Genomic DNA, 16,082 nt, shown 5'->3' on the forward strand with positions numbered 1-16,082 from the left:
TGGAGTCGGATGTGAAGCTTTCCACCTGCTACTCTTTCCACCGTGCTTGATTCCCTCCCAGTAGGGACTGACCTGCGCCAAATAGTTTGCATGTTTTGGGGCAGGTTTGACATGATCTGGGTACATTAGAAAGTGGAATGCTTCTGTTTGGACATTTCAACACGACAAAGTGTCACTTTCCCTTTTCTTCAGCACTTTACACTTTGTTGACTCGAGTTCATTGTACATACCTGCTCAATAGCTTTGCAAACCTTTGTCAGTCCATGTGGTGCTGTCCAAGCCTCAAAGATATATGACTGTGGGTGGCCATTTCATCAGAAAATTCTTTTCTTTTTTCATCAGAAAATTCTGTGAATAACGTTCTCGTTTTTAACACTTGGACCTTGGTAACTAGAAATGGAATAAAATGCTGTGGCCTGAAACCTCTTATCTCCAAACAAAACTCTCCCCTTTCATTATATTCCCGCCCTCCCTCAGTTCAATTTCATATACGCATGTGGCATTACTATTTTTTTCAGATCAGTGCTTTCTGGGTATCTTCATGCCGTCCCATTTTATTTTTTTCCTTCCCATCCCTTCACCTAATTAAAGGTGTACCGTTTCTCAATTTTCTTCCTGAAACATCTGGCACTCCCCCCCTGCTACATACAGTCTTTTCTACGAATGTAATGAGGATATCTCCACTTCCTTCTTATAGATGGATGTGAGGGAAGAGAATAAACCATGGCTCCTTTGCATCCCAAATAGTGCTGTGCCCGGAGGATGTTTTATCCTCTGAGGGCCCCCAACTGGACACTGAGCAACGCTGCTATTCCAGGGCTTGGTGCTTGAAGCTGCCAGAGTGTATAGTTAGTCATTTATCCTAAAGTACATGTGGCTAATTCCTCAGTGAAGACGCATCCCAGAGGAGCTTGACTGGTGGCCTTGCTGTTGTTTGTCTGGGCTGTGTGCCTTTGCAAGATGCATGACACATTCATTTCAGAGGGACTTTGCTTCAGCTAATCCTCAGCACTAGAGCTGTGCCTTGTCAAGTAGCTGTGAGGGGCAGTGATTATCAGAAATTACAGGAGACCTAACTTGTATTCATGTGCTGTTGTTCCCATGAGTTAATCGTTTTTTTCCCTCTTCTTTTTTTTTTTTTAAATGAGCACAACAGAACAACAAGGTGATTTATGAGATATGACATATTTATGTTCTCTGCTTCTAATTTTCACCGTGATTCATGTTGTTTCCAGACTGATACTTTGTTGTTGCTGCTGTGCAAAGGAAAAAAGATGGCTGGAGAATATTACTTATGCATTGGTGGCCTGCAGTAATATTTGCTGCTATCTGGGTTATCAGGGATTTAAAAATAAAACCCAACTGTAAGCTATATATGAGGTAGAAACCCGGAGGTTAGGCACAGAAGTTCATCAATAATCCTGAAGAGCTTTATATTTTAAAAGCATTTTTGCGTACTTAATTTCATTTGAGTCTCTCATCAGTCTGTTAAAGTTGATCAAGCAAATATTACCCAAATTTTAACAAGTCAGGAAACTGAAGCTCACGGAGGGTAAGTGACTAACTCACTTCACAGTATATGTTCAACATAGGTCACACTGTATTCTCTTGAAATATACCAAATCTCTAAAAAAATCAGAAACCCAAAGTACCTGAAATGTCTTCTCATAAGTCAAAGAGGTTATATTAATCTATAATAAATAATCCAACCATATACATTTCCTAATAACTTAACAATTTTCATTTTTACCTGTTGTGCGGCTTTGTGGGAAGTTGCAAACATGACTCCAATAAAAGTAGTATGAGAAAGTGCAGCAGAGGGCCTTTCTTTATCAGAGCCTGGAAAATTGGGGCTCTAGGTGGTTTGATGAGAAGTGACTAGAGAATTCCGGCTGAGGTAGGGAACCACCTTGCATTCCTTCAAGGCATAGGTGATAAAGTATGAAGCAGGAAGAGAAGGTCCATAAGGGAGGATCACTTTAAAATCCCATCAAGGGATTTAAATCAGTTTGAAAGAGAGCCTGGAGCACCATTATTTTTGCTGGAGCTGTATAGACTGTGTGGTGGAAAGTCTGCAGGCTGTTAGAAATTGGATGGAATGAATGGAAATGATTAATCATTATATTTTTATTTTATAAACAACACATTGAAAATTTAGAAATTCATGTAGCAGAAATGGACAGTTGGGTGATGGTCTAAATATGGGTTTTAAGAGAAAAGGAGAGAAAATTAATTTATTGGAATTAATAAATGTTAGTCTCTTTCCAGAAGAAATGAGTCTGTGGCCCATATCCTGCATCTGAGACTATTTCTGTGGGAATCCTCTTGGGGCCAGTTGAGTGTCCACTGGCCAGGGAGACCTTAGAGCTTTCCTTTTCTGGGCATTTTAAGGGATAGGAACTAAAATTAACCATGGAGTGGCTCAGAGGCTCCAGAATTATTTATATTTGAAAGAGATGTAGAAGCCTTCACACTGACTGGTGAATATTGACATCTTTACTCACTCCTTCTACCGCTCCTGCCTCCAGAACTTTTGCTTCAGGTAAAAATAAAGAACACCTCAACTTGGCACATCTGGAGGAGAAAGGCAGCCATTCTAGAATAGATAATGATTCTCAGCAGTGCTCATAAAGATAATTCTTAGACTTCTTTTGTGCCCATAATACAGAGCCATGTATTCTCTGAGCTGAGACTCTACTCCTTAGACTGACCACTTCTTCCTTACTTGGGGTGGCACATTGGAAGAAAGCAAACAGACTTTAATGTTCTGGTAGACAAATCACAGCCAGAAAAAAAAAAAAAAAAAAAAAAAACTCCTTAGGAAAAAAAAAATTCTTGATGAATTCTAGAGATAGATATCAAAAATTCTAGACATTGCTTCCCTTTGTCTAGAGGACGTATTACAAATCAGTGTCAGTAAGTGTCACAGACATTATTTATGCTTCAAGAACAGAAACCAGCAAAGAGCCCTGAAAGCCAGAGGCTGAATGCACATATCTTCTTTGTGTGTGTTCTTGTTGATGAGAAATGCCCACATGCTACCTCCTCTGACCACACGAAATCAGGTAATTGAAGGAGTGATGGATGGTCCTCTGAAGTTTAAACGTTTTAGAAGGACCTATCTTATTAACACTTTAAAACAAGTGAGCATAATATCATTAATTTTGATTAATTCATTTGCTCTTAATATAGCTTTTAATTTGTAATTCTATGTGAATTACAATGTAATTTGGCATTAATTATACTAAATTGACTATAAGTCAGCCAATCACAATGGGAAATTACTCACAGCTGAAAGTAAAACTGAAACTCTCCATCCAGAAAGGACAGCACTTCCTTAAGAGGCAAATACACTTTAGGCACCTCTCTCGTTGGCTGCAAGAATGACATTGGACTTGCCGAGGACTATGAGCGATTTCTTATTCTACCCACTTCTGGGACTATTCACTCTTTGGAGTGAAGCTCAATTAAATAATAAACAAAGGGGTTGATTTATCAGGTTTGCCAGGTCCCCTGAAGAATTTTTCTGCCTTTCTCATTTCATGCAAGATTTAGGCCACATAGAGGGACTGTGTGGTGCCTTAGAATGATCAGTTCCACACTTGGGTTTTGGGGGTTAGAACAGGCGCTTACCCAGGTTGGCTTGCTTTCTGTCTTTATGCTCTGTGAACCAGCTAGGAAATCCTGTTTCAAATCCCATGTGAGTTCAGTGTCCTGAAGTCACTCCTCTTTGGTCAACACACAAAACTGGCTTCTGAGCAGAGGAAGTCATGCCTTAAAAAGCCAATACTGCACTGGGAGAACTAGTCCACGGTGGAGATGATGAAGCGTCTGTCATTGGTACAGCTTGCTGGAGATGCCTGTGCACCCACGGGAAGTAAAGTGGCCACTGAAGAGTATGGGCACTTGAGAAAGCAACAGGAGGGCAGGGATGGATTTGCAAAATACTTGTGATTGAACCTTTTGCCAGATATCTTCCTTTGAGAATTGTCTCTTAAATAACAATCAAAACAGAAACTTTGAGGTGCTGCAGAAAGTTGTGTGACAGTAATATCCTGCTTCAAGTGTATTTCATGTAGGTGGAACTGTGGGAATTTTGCACATTCTGTGTACATTTGTGGTGACCAGTTGACTACAAAAGAGGTCTAGGTATGAGGGAACGAATTTTGCTAAATATTGCATGGAAAACTTCAGGCTGTGCTTAATAACTCTTTACTTTGTTAATTATATACCTCTGTGCCATCATTCCACCTCACAATCTAACAAATAAAATGACCTACGTTTTATGTAGAAACTTAGAGTTGAGAGGTTAAGAACCACCCTGAATCTTGAACCAGCAGCCATGCTGTCCCCTGCCTCTTAACACACACTCGGAGGTAGACAAACGGAAATTAGATGCATATTAATGTTTGCAGCTAAAAGACTTTTCCTTTGTGTTGCAGTACTATCCTGAATCATAATACTCTCATAATTGGTGCTTGATCTCAAGATGCAAGACAAAAATAGAAGTTAGAAGTTTATTTTTGCCACTCCAAGTGTGTATTCCATTCGTCACTAAAATTTTTAAGGAGTTTAATGTCTGTAGTTTGTTAACAGTGACTGCTACGTAAATGCAATGTTTATGTTGTTTGGGTTTTCTCCCAATTCCTTTTAGGGCAAGTTTAGCCTAGCCTATCAGAGAATTTCGTAATCCTTTTTCCCACATACTCTTTTTGATATCAGCGTTAGGTCGGTATGTTCCAGTCCCTTTCCACTCTTGTGGTTCCCAGCATAGCTTTATGTTCTCAGCAAAAACCAACTCCTATTTGATGCATATCCTCTGATGGATGAATTCTTCCGAGCCTTTAGTGTGGTGTTCTTCGAGGGCAGGAAGGATTTGGGGCAGAGGAACTGGTACTGAAGCAAACAGAGCAGTTGGTTGAGAGAAAACATTTACAGGGTATTTCTGCCCTCGGTTTTATCTTCTCATCATTTAGAATGGCAACGGAATAAATGGGTCTGTTAATCAAACAGTGCTGAGAGGTTAGGTCATTGGAAGCCTTTTTAGTCATTTTGTGCTTTTCAAGAGTGAATTTGTTAGAATTATGCTGAATACCCACTTAAAGCCTCAGCTGATAACCCTACCTGTGTTTTATAACTCTGCACTGTCAGAACTCATAATAAGTCAAACATTCTTTCAGTGGTGCTCATAAGGGAGGAAAAAAAACCCCCACAAATTTAAGAGTAATTTCAGATTGTAAATGAAAAGGAGAGGCACGACTGTTCATTTGCACCAATCATGCCTTCCTTTCATCTGCTCTGATTAGGCCTGGTGCGGTTTCATCAGACCCCTCCATCACCGAGCTGTCACTCCAGCCGTCTGTTGATTGAAAACAATCAAGGCTCTGATGGCACAATTATTCTGACCCTTTAACTAGAGGCTGCTGTGATAATGAAAGGTTGATTATGATAGTTTGTGCCTCTTTCAGTTTGCCAAGAAGGTTAATTTGGGCATCAGACGGATGTTTAATGGGCGCTTGCTGGCTACACTGAGGTAAATGAGAACGTGCAGTCTTGGATATTGCACGGATATAGTTTGGCTGTCAATCATTGTCATTTGGAGTTTGTGCCTCACACTCTGGAAATCACATTTTATTTTTTCCTTGGGATTTAATTTATTCTGTGCCCTGAGGAAGTTCTTTCACTCGGTGACCTTCATAGCAGCTTTCTCTGCCTTTTTTTTTTCTTTTTTCAAATGGAGCTCAAAGGCAAAACACATCTAGAAGAGCATTTTTCTTTCATTTTCACTTAAAAATGGAAACTTTAAAAATCCATCCTTATCACTGCCTTCCAATAGAGCAAATGTTTCCATTCCGATTGTGCAGTGGGGAAGTTTAAACGACAGGGATACTACGGCCAGTTTGCTAATGCAGCAGCTCACATGGCGGTTCTGCAGTTTCTTACACTAGCCAGCAAACGCTGGAAATTCAGATGGGCACATTTATGGAAGTGAAGGTTCCATTCTCCTGACATTTCCCTCACTAGCACGTCTCACAATGATTTGTTGAATGCCTGTTTCCGAGGGCAGCATCTTACTCCCTTTGCTTCCTTCTTGGGGAGCGTGGAGCAAGGAGACAGAAATTTGTCTGTTAATAGTAAGGAAGTTATTAGAAGTTGCAAATATCAATTTGTATCAGTTCGGCCCCTTATCTTACTGCTATTTGAAGGTAGGTAGCTGGTAGGCAGGCAGCCAGCTAATAATGCTGGTGTTTACAGGATGTGGCCCACTATAATCCTCTTCAATGCATACCTTTTACAAAGAAAAAATAGAGGAAAAGAAAAAAATGAAGAAAAACCTTTATTTCTGTCTCCTGGCTGTGCACAGTGGTCTCCTTGATTAGACACCTGGGAGCGAGCCTCGTGGTTCTGCTTTTTCATTTGTGTTGTCTTCAGCTTCTTTTCCCCCAGTGAATGTTCAGCAGCATATTTCTACCTAGTGTTGGACATTTTTCTCACATGTCAAGTCAATTGTAAAACAATTAAGTCTATAGATGTTAAGGTGACAGCATCATAATGATTATAATTTCACTTCAAGTATTCTATTTCACATTATTTATTTCTTGTTTTTTTTTTTAAGTTAGCTATTCATTTTTGAATGGTAAAGAGAGCCATTAAGTGATAATTCAGTCTCACCTGAAGAGGCTCCAAAAATGAATTAAGTCATTCAATTCAGTTACTGTCTTAATGCAGTCCTTATTTCAGCAATAGTGCTATTTTAACATGTTTATTTAAAAAGAAATGAGAATAAGATTGGGAATACACACGCGCGCACACACACACACACGTATACACATATGGTCTCACCAGCTTCTTGGCCACACTGGACCACAAGTGATTAGTTTTGTTTAGCTCTATGGACAGCACAGATAAAGTAGCCCTCAGGGATGCTTAGTGAAATTATTGATTAGTTATGTCTTGTTTTGTTGAAGTAATGGGAAGTTAAAAGGTAATTAGGAGAGAAATGTCAAATCAGTCGATAGCCTCTGGTATTTAAAAAAGTAGGGTGAGGTTCAGTTTTGATATTAATTTATGGTCTCCGTGACAGTGAGTGATTTTATCTTGTAGATTTCACTATGTTTGCAAATTCATGGGACTTGAGCAAAGACTTCCTCCTTTTTTTATTTTATATATATATATATATATTTAAATTTAAATTCAATTAATTAAATAATGCATGATTAGTTTCGGAGGAAGGCTATTTTTTTCTTAAAGGAGGTATAGCTCATTATTTCAAATTGTTTTGGTTTAAGCCTGACCGAGTTCCTGTGTCCCTGATCTGTTGGACCTTATATCTAACTATCCAAGATAGACTACTATCCAAGACCTCATAAGCCTTCTGCCACAGGCCACTGCTCTGCTCTCAGGTTGGCTCAGTATCCGATCCACCATGAGGTCCCCCTGCAAACGTCCTGCTGAGCGCCTCACGATTCATCTCCTGGCCTGTGCTGGCATTCCTTCTGCTCCTGGGGCTGGGCCTAGGTATCAGAGGCAGTTTCTCTTCTTCAATTCTTCCAACCCTACCTTCAAAGTTTCCCTTGCTCTTCCAACTCTTTGTTCCTTCTAACCTTCTCAGATCTGTGATTTCTCCAGGTTGCAGTCTCTCAATTCCCACTGTCTCTTGTTCAGCAAACACTTGCAGGTTTCCTATTGGGTGCCAGGCAGTGGGGCTGAAACAGATTCTTAGGGTAGCTCCTGGAATGGCTCCTACCTTATGCAATTGCTTTATCGCTTGCAAGTCTTCCGAGATTGTCAAGCCACTGGTTCTCCTGCACTGAGCCTGTTTTTCCACATAGCTGTCTTCCTTACATGATCCTCATAGATTGATTCTCTAAGCTACTTTTCCTAGCCAAAGAATATATGATAATTGTGCTGGAGAATGTATCTTCTCTGACAAAAATATTACTTGTGTATTATACTCTGAGTAGTTGCAAGGTATGAATAGAGGATTCACTGTTCCCACAGTTGCCCTGTTTCATCATCCTATGACGAAATGCAGTTAGAGACTACAGTGTGAAATATTCTCTTTAAACCTCAGTAACCAAGCTGAAATTCACATAGTGAAAGTGGTGAGCATTGCATTTATGTGAATTCTCTGCAACTCACTGAGAATATAGGCTCTGGCTCCCCAGCCCCAGCACATCAGCTCCAGATAGTAGAGTCGGGCCCCCAACAATGTTTAGTCATACACTTCAGTTAGGGGATTCCCCACTGTAATCATTATGCTCTGTAGCTCTAAATTACTGTTTAATAAAGTAACCACTGAGGATGATTTTCTTGTTATTTGGAGGCTGCCAACATTAAAACCTCAAATGCAGCTTAGATACTTCAGGGACATCTAAATCCATCATAGTAACTTTTGTTTGAGGGATTTGACTATCTCTATCAGTGACTTGGGGCAGCTGCTTGAGCCTGTGAGGTCCTTTTGGTCATTAAAGGTTTAATTTCAGGCGGGGAGTATGTGCGTCAGTGAGCCTGCTATTGGTTCATTATTATTGAATCAGTTCATAAAGAAATATTCAAAAGCTTGATGCTCTCAGGATGCTCCAGGGCATGTTTACAAATTAAACAGTGATTTTTTTTAAGATAAAATTCATATACATGCACCGGTAATATTTTAAACATCCATGAGGGAAATGGCAACATTAAAAGATGGTTTTGGGGGAGATCCCTGGGTGGTTCAGCGGTTTAGCGCCTGCCTTTGGCCCAGGGTGTGATCCTGGAGACCCAGGATCAAGTCCCACGTCGGCTTCCTGCATGGAGCCTGCTTCTCCCTCTGCCTGTGTCTCTGCCTCTCTCTCTGTGTCTCTCATGAATAAATAAATAAAATCTTTTAAAAAAAATAAAAGATGGTTTTTGCATGTGTCTGAAAATCTGCTTACAATAAACAGAATTTGCAGGATTCCAAATTGGTGGGATTTTTTTCCCCCTAATTCCATTATTCCATATGTATGTTTTACAGGGATACAGTAAGACACTTGAGGTCAAGAGTAAGCCTTGAGTTTTATGGTGTTAATAGAGCTTGGAAGTGAATGGCAAAAAAGAGTGTATATATGTGAACTGATTAGAATCTTCTTTCTCACTAACTAGGAAAGTTCCTGGCACATAATGGACACTCAACAAGAAATTGAGGAATTGGCTGAAAAAAAAAAAAAAAAAAACTAAAAAGATTCATGGTTATATCATTTACCTCAGAGCAATGAAACAACAAGGAAAGTAATCAGCTCAGACAATCAATCATTATTTTAGTTGTCTCAAGCCTGATAGCTTGGCTTATATATTTTTTTCCTTGCCACCCAGTGAACTGAGTTGAGATTTGAGGGGACTTATGGACATGAATTCAAGTATTTTTAATGAGAGACTCAAGCCAAGTACAGAAAGTAAATACACACTGAGTGCTATGCAAAAACAACTAGGTTTATGTCTATATCTCTCTCTTTCTTTTTCTTTCTTCCTTCCCTCCTTCCCTCCCTCCTTCCTTCCTTCCCTCCCTCTCTCCTTCCTTCCTTCCTTCCTTCCTTCCTTCCTTCCTTCCTTCCTTCCTTCCTTCCTTCCTTTTTATCTTTTGTTCATTCATTCTTCTCTGACTCGGTATTTAACAAAGCCACAGACCTTAAATTACCAAGTTAGGATTACTGAGTCCATGTCTGTGGAAACAGGCTCATCTTAAAGGCTAGTTTGTAATCTGCAACCGATTGTCTGCCATATTTTTATTCTCACTTTACAACGTGAAGTATTTAATGCTGTGTAGCAAATTTCTTATCAATTACAGCAGTTTCTTAAAATTTATACCAAAATTGCACAATTTTCGTGTTCTATAAAAATACTCTGAATGCGCTGCCTTTATCATGGATTCACAAGTATAATCGAATTTAGGATTAGTTCCATCATTTGGTGGCACCTTGCCATCATGTTAGTTCCGTATATGGTTTCAATATTGTAGTTTGCCAAGCACTGTCATGTTCTCTCTTCCAGTCCCCTGGAGACCCCTGTGATGTAACTAGTATCATCCTTGTTTTACAGATGCTGAAGCTGAGGCTCAGTATGCTAGTGTTTTTTACAAAGCCCAGTAAGTTAGGTTGCAGAAACAGGTCTTCAGCATCAAGTCAAGCCTCCTTTTTCACTGAATTACATTCACTTCTATGGGCACAAAGCCATTAGTGGTAGAAGAAAGCATCAAGTTTTCCTGGCCACCTCAGCTGACTTCACCCTGATAATCCATCCTCGTTGCATACAGTAGCTGGGAAATAATACAAAGTGTTGTGACCCATTTAGGGTCACCCTAGTTCCTGTTGCCAATGGGATATAGTGGCGTTTTATTCTGTTGACTAAGTTGGCTTTCCTTCATTTCCCGGAGTTGTTCTAACAATATAATCTTAATATCTCACTGACCACATGCAAAATCCCTTTGATATTCAGAGGGATACCTGTATAAAGATTTTACTTATTTTATTGTTAATAGTCCAGCATCAAGTAAGTACTCTGATGCCATCAAGGATTAGGTAAATGGGTATTTTTTTTTTGTCTCAGAGACCAGTATCAGATCACTGAAGGGCATGTATAGGAAGTGTTTTCTAGTTGTTCCTGTATTTTGCTAACAGATGAGGAGACCAAGAATAGGTTCCATTTTCCCTGCACCATCATTGGTACAGATAATGTTGGTTATCTTTATTGCCCTGTGGGATATTTTTCCCATCTAAAAAGCTTTGTATATAGTTATGAGGATGGTATATTTCAAGAGAATCCTCAGGTAAAAATGTATGTGATTAGTTTGCAAAATATTTGCACTGACATAAAATCTCATTCTGTGATCTTATTTATTTTTAAAGATTTTTTTTATTTTTTATTTATTCATGACAGACACACACAGAGAGAGAGAGAAAGAGAGAGAGAGAGAGAGAGAGAGAGGCAGAGACACAGGAGGGAGAAGCAGGCTCCATGCCAGGAGCCCAACAAGGGACTCTATCCTGGGACTCCAGGGATCTTTGGGCCAAAGGCAGGTGCCAAACCGCTGAGCCATCCAGGGATCCCAAAGATTTTATTTATTGATCTGAGAGAGAGAGTTCACATGAGGGGGGAAAGGGCAGAGGGAGAGGCAGAAGCAGACTCCTACCTGAGTAGGGAGCCCACTGATGCAGGGCTCGATCTCAGGACCCTGAAATCATGACCTGAGCTGAAGGCAGATGTTTCACTGAGCCACCCAGGCACCCCTCATTCTGAGATTTTATTATTTTATTATTTTCTTTAAAATTTTTTTTAAAAAGATATTATTTATTTATTCATGATAGAGAGAGAGAGAAAGGCAGAGACATAGGCAGAGGGAGAAATAGGCTCCATGCAGGGAGCCCGATGTGGGACTCGATCCCAGGACTACAGGATCACACCCTGAGCCAAAGGCAGACACTTAACCACTGAGCAACCCAGGCATCTCTCATTCTGAGATTTTAAATCCTTAGTACCTTGAAGCGGTTGTTTTACAAATTTGAAATGTGTGTTCTTTGTCTGAGATTGTTTTAGTTTTACAAGAGATGGTTACTGTTAAGTGAGATAATATGCTCCGAACAAAGTTGTTTCCAGGGAGAAAAAGCCATAATGAAACCTCATTGTCTGAATGTGAGCCTGTGTGCACACACACTTTCACTTGCACACACTCATCCGTATGTTTTGGTGAGTATAGAATTATAGACCAAAAAAATCACTTTGTCTTTCTGAAAAGAGATTTATTAAAACTATATATGCTATGGAAATCTGAGGCTTGGAATCCAGACCTAGCGATTAATTTTGGTTGCCTCTCCCACCTATAGGAAGTTTGGAGGACTCTATTTTAAAATGTTACTTTAAAAAAAAATAAATAAATAAAATGTTACTTTTGGTGGATCTATAGGTTTTATATATCCTAGAGGTAAAAGAGACTCTCATCAACTCACTTATTTTACAGGTGGGAAGCCAAATGACTGGTCCAGTGTCAGTCACACTTGTACTGTTCTTTCTGTTATGTTTTCCAAGATCAGCTCAAACTGGTGGCTACTCTCACAGGTGGATAATATATCACAGTATTCTAACTTCATCTCTTTTCCCATATTTATTTTCTCTTCATTTTGATATACAACCCTTATAAAAGCCTTGTGAAAAATCCTCTTGTGTTATAAGACTAAACCAAAGGACAACTCAGGTCACTTTTTATTTGCCATCCTAAATATCTGGGACTTAAATGTGTCAGGCCTGGGGTAGTTTTTGTTGTGATTCCTCCAAACCTGGGTGTTTTACTCTATAGGAAGGCGATACCCTTGGTCTCAAGGGCTCTTGCTTTTGATGCTCTGTGGCATGTATTTTTAAAATATATATATAAAGATGATTACCAGCCATAATTTTCTTCTGTGTTTTTGATATTTTATTTCAAAATAATTTCAGACTTAATGAAAAGTTGCAAGAAAAAGAATAGTACAAAGAAAACCCATATGATTTGATTTGCTAATTTCTTAAACAAATTACCTCATTCACTTTATCATGTGTTCTTTCTGTCTCTTTCTCTCTGTATGTATGTGTGTGTGTCTGTGTGTATACACACATATTGAGAGAGGAGGGAAAGAGAGGGAGGCATGTGGAAGAGAGAGAGAGCTTTTTCTGTGCCATTCGAGAGTAAGCTGTATATATACATCATACATATTTTTAAAAACCCTAAAAAACCTTATAAACTGTTCCTCTTTATGGAAACCTTTAGCAAAAGACAAAAGATTTATAGGATTTGAAGAGAAACCAGAATATTACCAGGCCCATGTTTTATGTGAAGATGAAAATAAGAGCATTTGTTGGTCTCCAACTTCATAAAGTTTTAAATGAACAATGAAAGAATATCTGTTATTATCATATGTGCTCAGCTGAATATTCTTTTTAAAATATGTCAGGTCTTTTGTCTGACAATCTATAAACCTGGGAATCTCATCAGATTTGATTTTATTGAAATATATTTCTTAGAAGAAAAAATAGCCTATGTGTCTTATATAAGTCTGTAGTCACCCATAATGGTTAATGTGCACCCTCCCTTGAAAAATCTGTTTTACAAGCAAAATGTTGACACAATTTTAATTATAGCACTCGAGTGAACACTGTTACAATTTTTAATATTCCTCCATGGTAACATTTTTATTGTTCTGATAGAGAAAAATGCCCTGATCCTGTGTCCCTAGTTTCTGGTGCTTTAGGATTTTATGGGAATGTTACTTTTGAACAGAAATTTTTCATTTAGTTTCAAAGAAGAGAATATGGTACACAGAATTTGGTGCATTTATTTATGAATAGGGACTTTCTTCTCTGTGGCAGTCATTATTCTGGTTTAATTTGTTAGTCTCCAACTTCATACAGTTTTAAGTGAACAATGAAAGAATAAGTGTTATTATCATATCTGCTCAGCTGAATATTAATTTATAATAATAATTGATATTAATAAACATGACTCATGTTAACGAAGTGAGCTTCTATGTAGTTTGACACACTGAGTCTCAACACCTGCTCGCTCAGCCTGGGGGAACTGTCCACACTTATGACCTAAAGAAATTGTACATAATATTAAAAGGGTATCTTGCTAAAGTTTTATGTTATATTAGAATTTAAGTCATTTAAAAATATCTATAAAATAGTGTACTTCCATGTAACATAACAGTAGTCAGTGCACCATACATGTGAAGACATGCATTGGAAGGTGGAGAGCTTGCTCAATACTCCGTCGCTTAGAGAGGAAGAACTGTCCATGCGTTGTCACTCAGTGTATTGAAAGATGCTTCCATGGCTTCCCACCCCTTGTTGGCCAAGCACTGCTCTTTAACATGCCGGCTCTTTGGTGGAGGGTCAGGAATGTCAGTTGATTGTTGATTTGCTCCTGTGCCCTTCTTTTGTCCCTTTCTGAATTTGCAGAAGTGTGGGATTTCTGCTGCCTCCTGGGCACTGAGGGGAGACTGGTGCCCCTGCTTATCTCAGTGGGATGACAGGACTGGCAAGGACAGAGACGCCTGTGCCTTCACAGCGTGGGCTCCTGCAAAAGGGTGGGCTCAGTTTGCTCCTTCAGCAAAGCTGTCTGCAACAAAGTTTTAAATAGGAGAGAAATTATAGCTGCCCCTGGGCAAGGGGGCAGAATAAGTCTGTGGGCAAAAATATCAGTCCTTACTTACTTAGCTCTGGCTTATTGATAAGTGCTGTGATAAGAACCTCCTTTTCAGTGAAAAAGAATATTTGTGAATCAAGACAAAGAAATAGTTATTGCTTTCGGACAACGTGGGAGGGATTTTATCTTTGGTTAGTGTTGATTAGAAAGATTTGATCTCTCATTCGATGAACTACCTCTGTAAAGGGCATTTTTATATACATTTGCAAGACAAAGGCACTTGTATGGAAGAGTGCATTGATGTGTATTTTTGGATTTGGGATGACTTTATAATTCATATATTTTCCAGGAAACCTGTGAGTGTAAGATTTCTGATTGTTTTGTTATTACTTGGGGGCCATGTTGGGTAGTATACATACATATGGGTGTTACATATATAAACAGAGTTAGACTTTAGAACAGCTGCTTCCTGTTAAGGATTAGGAATTTTAGTAGCTTCCGTCTGAGTGTGAGCAATAAAGGAATTTGGATCACAACTTTAGGATTTGTAATATTAGGAATGTAATGTTTGTTCATATAATGATATATTTCTGAAATACATGAGTGAATTATGTAATGTAATTGAATTCAAGCAAAATTTGTAGAATTTAGGATTATATACTACTATATTTAGTATTATGTATATGTCATACATTCTACTCCATAGAATGGTAATCAGTGGTGGTACACTGAGAAAAACAAAGGGAAAGGATTATCTTTTTATATATTTTTAGAATATTATTTTTTTAAATGATTTTATTTATTTATTCATAGAGACACAGAGAGAGAGAGAGGCACAGGCACAGGCAAAGGGAGAAGCAGGCTCTACGCAGGGAGCCCAACATGGGACTCGATCCAGGGTCCCCAGGATCAAACCCCGGGCTGCAAGCGGCGCTAAACTGCTGCGCCAATGGGGCTGCCCTTTTCTACATATTTTTAAAAAGAGGTTTTATTTACTTATTCATGAGAGAACAGAGAGAGAGAGGCAGAGACATAGGCAGAGGATGAAGCAGGCTCCTTGCAGGGAGCCTGACGCGGGACTTGATCCCAGGACCCCGGGATCAGGACCTAAGCTGAAAGCAAATGGTCAACCTCTGAGCCACCCAGGTGCCCCTTTTCTACATATTTTTAATCCAGGTTTAGTTACCAAGGAATGACCTAGAATTAAAATATATACTCACTTTAAAAGTACAACAGTAATTCAAGACTCAAAGGATACCTTTTACCCTACTTGTTCTTTAATTACACACTCTTTAAGAGCATTAAAAGCATTTTTTAAAGGCATAAAATATTTTATGTTGAAGTAATCAGCAAATGAGACTTAATGGAAAAATATTGTCCAACTGTCTTCAAGCAAACATACTTAAAAGCAGGCTTTATTTTTCTAATTTAGAGTATATGGAAATTACATTTGGTCTTAATTACATTTGCCTATTTCTGTCTTAAAATAATTACTGATGGAAAAATAATAATGATGTGATACAGTACAAAAGTACATTGTATAATTTAAAAACTGGGGTTTTTTCCAGCTTTAATATTTATTTATTTATTTAGCTATTTATTTATTTATAGTTTCAGATTTTTATTTAAATTCCAGTGAGTTGGGCATCTGGGTGGCTCAGTGGTTGAGCGTCTGCCTTTGGCTCAGGTCGTGATCCAGGGGGCCTGGGATTGAGTCCCACATCAGGCTTCCCAGAGTGAGCCTCTCTATCTGTCTCTCATTAATAAATAAATAAAAATTAAAAAAAAATTCCAGTGAGTTAATGTAACGGTATAATATTAGTTTCTAGTGAATTTAGTGATTTATCACTTACATACAACACCTAGTGCTCATCACAAGTGCCCTCCTTAATCCTCATCACCGACTTAACCCATCTCCCCTCCAACAACCCCCCAGTTTGTTCTCTGT

At 38.8% G+C, this 16,082-nt stretch overlaps 1 protein-coding gene and 1 non-coding gene across 15 annotated transcripts in view; one reads left to right on the plus strand and one right to left on the minus strand.

Annotated features, from left to right (window-relative positions):
• KLHL32 (kelch like family member 32) overlaps positions 1 to 16,082 on the plus strand; it is a 235,574-nt gene that overhangs the window by 160,744 nt on the left and 58,748 nt on the right. The gene's annotated exons all lie outside the window — the stretch shown is intronic.
• Positions 12,683 to 12,801, minus strand: LOC112658753 (U5 spliceosomal RNA). Its single transcript, XR_003135932.1, has one exon. It is a non-coding gene; the product is annotated as a U5 spliceosomal RNA (small nuclear RNA).

This window comes from Canis lupus, chromosome 12 (genome assembly GCF_003254725.2).
Source record: "Canis lupus dingo isolate Sandy chromosome 12, ASM325472v2, whole genome shotgun sequence".
Taxonomy (NCBI): Eukaryota; Metazoa; Chordata; class Mammalia; order Carnivora; family Canidae; genus Canis; species Canis lupus.